Source organism: Triticum dicoccoides, chromosome 7B (genome assembly GCF_002162155.2).
Source record: "Triticum dicoccoides isolate Atlit2015 ecotype Zavitan chromosome 7B, WEW_v2.0, whole genome shotgun sequence".
In the NCBI taxonomy this organism is placed as follows: domain Eukaryota; kingdom Viridiplantae; phylum Streptophyta; class Magnoliopsida; order Poales; family Poaceae; genus Triticum; species Triticum dicoccoides.
In genome coordinates this window covers 638,798,292-638,803,368 of record NC_041393.1, presented here as the reverse complement: position 1 = coordinate 638,803,368, position 5,077 = coordinate 638,798,292, and positions in this window count along the sequence as shown.

Below are 5,077 nucleotides of genomic sequence, written 5' to 3'. Positions count from 1 at the left end.
TGTGATGTGATATGGTCAAGACGTGATGCTATATTTTATTGTATGAGATGATCATGTTTTGTAACCGAAGTTATCGGCAACTGGCGGAGCCATATGGTTGTCGCTTTATTGTATGAAATGCAAACGCTCTGTAATTGCTTTACTTTATCTCTAAGCGGTAGCGATAGTCGTAGAAGCAATACATGGCGTAATGACAATGATGCTACGATGGAGATCAAGGTGTCGCGCTGGTGACGATGGTGATCACGACGGTGCTTCGAAGATGGAGATCACAAGCACAAGATGATGTTGGCCATATCATATCACTTATATTGATTGCATGTGATGTTTATCCTTTATGCATCTTATCTTGCTTTGATTGATGGTAGCATTTTAAGATGATCTCTCACTAATAATCAAGAAGTGTTCTCCCTGAGTATGCACCGTTGCGAAATTTCTTCGTGCTGAGACACCACGTGATGATCGGGTGTGATAGGCTCTACGTTCAAATACAACGGGTGCAAAACAGTTGCACACGCGGAATACTCAGGTCATACTTGACGAGCCTAGCATATACAGATATGGCCTCGGAACACGGAGACCGAAAGGTCGAACGTGAATCATATAGTAGATATGATCAATATAGTGATGTTCACCATTGAAACTACTCCATCTCACGTGATGATCGGACATGGTTTAGTTGATTTGGATCACGTGATCACTTAGATGACTAGAGAGATGTCTGTCTAAGTGGGAGTTCTTAAGTAATATGATTAATTGAACTTAAATTTATCATGAACTTAGTACATGATAGTATCTTGCTTGTCTATGTTTGTTTGTAGATACATGGCTCGTGCTGTTGTTCCATTGAATTTTAATGCGTTCCTTGAGAAAGCAAAGTTGAAAGATGATGGTAGTAATTACACGGACTGGGTCCGTAACCTGAGGATTATCCTCAGTGCTGCACAGAAAAGTTACGTCCTAGAAGCACCGCTGGGTGCCAGGCCTGCTGCTGATGCAACTGACGACGTTAAGAACGTCTGGCAGAGCAAAGCTGATGACTACTCGATAGTTCAGTGTGCCATGCTTTACGGCTTGGAACCGGGTCTTCAACGACGTTTTGAACGTCATGGAGCATATGAGATGTTCCAGGAGTTCAAGTTAATATTTCAAGCAAATGCTCGGATTGAGAGATATGAAGTCTCCAATAAGTTCTATAGCTGCAAGATGGAGGAGAATAGTTCTGTCAGTGAACATATACTCAAAATGTCTGGGTATAATAATCACTTGATTCAACTAGGAGTTAATCTTCCTGATGATAGTGTCATTGACAGAATTCTTCAATCACTACCACCAAGCTACAAGAGCTTCGTGATGAACTATAATATGCAAGGGATGAACAAGACTATTCCCGAGCTCTTCACAATGCTAAAAGCCGCGAAGCTAGAAATCAAAAAGGAGCATCAAGTGTTGATGGTTAACAAGACCACCAGTTTCAAGAAAAAGGGCAAAGGGAAGAAGAAGGGGAACTTCAAAAAGAACAGCAAGCATGTTGCTGCTAAAGAGAAGAAACCCAAGTCTGGACCTAAACCTGAAACTGAGTGCTTCTACTGCAAGCAGACTAGACACTGGAAGCGGAACTGCCCCAAGTATTTGGCGGATAAGAAGGATGGCAAAGTGAACAAAGGTATATGTGATATACATGTTATTGATGTGTACCTTACTAATGCTCGCAGTAGCACCTGGGTATTTGATACTGGTTCTGTTGCAAATATTGGCAACTCGAAACAGGGACTACAAATTAAGCGAAGATTGGCTAAGGACGAGGTGACGATGCGCGTGGGAAATGGTTCCAAAGTCGATGTGATCGCGGTCGGCACGCTACCTCTACATCTACCATCGGGATTAGTTTTAGACCTAAATTGTTATTTGGTGCCAGCGTTGAGCATGAACATTATATCTGGATCTTGTTTGATGCGAGACGGTTATTCATTTAAATCAGAGAATAATGGTTGTTCTATTTATATGAGTAATATCTTGTATGGTCATGCACCCTTGAAAAGTGGTCTATTTTTATTGAATCTCGATAGTAGTGATACACATATTCATAGTGTTGAAACCAAAAGATGCAGAGTTGATAACAATAGTGCAACTTATTTGTGGCACTGCCGTTTAGGTCATATCGGTGTAAAGCGCATGAAGAAACTCCATACTGATGGGCTTTTGGAATCACTTGATTATGAATCACTTGGTACTTGCGAACCGTGCCTCATGGGCAAGATGACTAAAACGCCGTTCTCCGGAACTATGGAGCGAGCAACTGATTTGTTGGAAATCATACATACTGATGTTTGTGGTCCAATGAATGTTGAGGCTCACGGCGGGTATCGTTATTTTCTCACCTTCACAGATGATTTGAGCAGATATGGGTATATCTACTTGATGAAACACAAGTCTGAAACATTTGAAAAGTTCAAAGAATTTCAGAGTGAAGTGGAAAATCATCATAACAAGAAAATAAAATTTCTACGATCTGATCGTGGAGGAGAACATTTGAGTTACGAGTTTGGTCTACACTTGAAACAATGCGGAATAGTTTCGCAACTCACGCCACCCGGAACGCCACAACGAAATGGTGTGTCCGAATGTCGTAATCGTACTTTACTAGATATGGTGCGATCTATGATGTCTCTTACTGATTTAACGCTATCGTTTTGGGGTTATGCTTTAGAAATGGCCGCATTCACGTTAAATAGGGCACCATAAAAATCCGTTGAGACGACGCCTTATGAACTGTGGTTTGGCCAGAAACCAAAGTTGTCGTTTCTTAAAGTTTGGGGCTGCGATGCTTATGTGAAGAAACTTCAACCAGATAAGCTCGAACCCAAATCGGAGAAATGTGTCTTCATAGGATACCCAAAAGAGACTATTGGGTACACCTTCTATCACAGATCTGAGGGCAAGATTTTCGTTGCTAAAATCGGATCCTTTCTAGAGAAGGAGTTTCTCTCGAAAGAAATGAGTGGGAGGAAAGTAGAACTTGATGAGATAATTGTATCTACTCCCTTATTGGAAAGTAGTTCATCACAAGAACCGGTTCCTGTGACAACTACACCAATTAGTGAGGAAGCTAATGATATTGATCATGAAACTTCAAATCAAGTTTCTACTGAACCTCGTAGGTCTACCAGAGAAAGATCTGCACCAGAGTGGTACGGTAATCCAATTCTGGAAGTCATGTTGCTTGACCATGATGAACCTACGAACTATGAGGAAGCGATGATGAGCCCAGATTCCGCAAAATGGCTAGAGGACATGAAATCTGAGATGGGATCCATGTATGAAAACAAAGTATGGACTTTGGTTGACTTGCCCGATGATCGGCAAGCAATTGAGAATAAATGGATCTTTAAGAAGAAGACTGACGCTGATGGTAATGTAACTGTCTATAAAGCTCGACTTGTTGCGAAAGGTTTTTGACAAGTTCAAGGAGTTGACTACGATGAGACTTTCTCACCCGTAGCGATGCTTAAGTCTGTCCGAATCATGTTAGCTATTGCTGCATTTCATGATTATGAAATTTGGCAAATGGATGTCAAAACTGCATTCTTGAATGGATTTCTGGAAGAAGAGTTGTATATGATGCAGCCAGAAGGTTTTGTTGATCCAAAAGGTGCTAACAAAGTGTGCAAGCTCCAGTGTTCCATTTATGGACTGGTGCAAGCATCTCGGAGTTGGAATAAACACTTTGATAGTGTGATCAAAGCATATGGTTTTATACAGACTTTTGGAGAAGCCTGTATTTACAAGAAAGTGAGTGGGAGCTCTGTAGCATTTCTGATATTATATGTAGATGACATATTATTAATTGGAAATGATATAGAATTTCTGGATAGCATAAAGGGATACTTGAATAAAAGTTTTCAATGAAAGACCTCGGTGAAGCTGCTTACATATTGGGCATCAAGATCTATAGAGATAGATCAAGACGCTTGATAGGACTTTCACAAAGCACATACCTTGATAAAATTTTGAAAAAGTTCAAAATGGATCAGGCAAAGAAAGGGTTCTTGCCCGTACTACAAGGTGTGAAGTTGAGTCAAACTCAATGCCCGACCACAGCAGAAGATAGAGAGAAAATGAAAGATGTTCCCTATGCTTCAGCCATAGGCTCTATCATGAATGCAATGCTGTGTACCAGACCTGACGTATGCTTAGCAATAAGCTTGGCAGGAAGGTACCAAAGTAATCCAGGAGTGGATCACTGGACAGCGGTCAAGAACATCCTGAAATACTTGAAAAGGACTAAGGATATGTTTCTCGTATATGGAGGTGACAAAGAGCTAATCGTAAATGGTTACGTCGATGCAAGCTTTGACACTGATCCGGACGATTCTAAATCGCAAACCGGATACATGTTTTTATTAAACGGTGGAGCTGTAAGTTGGTGCAGTTCTAAACAAAGCGTCGTGGCGGGATCTACATGTGAAGCGGAGTACATAGCTGCTTCGGAAGCAGCAAATGAAGGAGTCTGGATGAAGGAGTTCATTTCCGATCAAGGTGTCATACCTAGTGCATCGGGACCAATGAAAATCTTCTGTGACAATACTGGTGCAATTGCCTTGGCAAAGGAATCCAGATTTCACAAGAGGACCAAGCACATCAAGAGACACTTCAATTCCATTCGGGACCAAGTCCAAGTGGGAGACATAGAGATTTGAAAGATACATACGGATCTGAATGTTGCAGACCTGTTGACTATGCCACTCTCATGAGCAAAACATGATCAGCACCAAGACTCCATGGGTGTTAGAATCATTACTATGTAATCTATATTATTGACTCTAGTGCAAGTGGGAGACTGAAGGAAATATTCCCTAGAGGCTATAATAAAGTTATTATTTATTTCCTCATATCATGATAAATGTTTATTATTCATGCTAGAATTGTATTAACCGGAAACATGATACATGTGTGAATACATAGACAAACATATAGTCACTAGTATGCCTCTACTTGACTAGCTCATTAATCAAAGATGGTTATGTTTCCTAACCATAGACATGTGTTGTCATTTGATTAATGGGATCACATCATT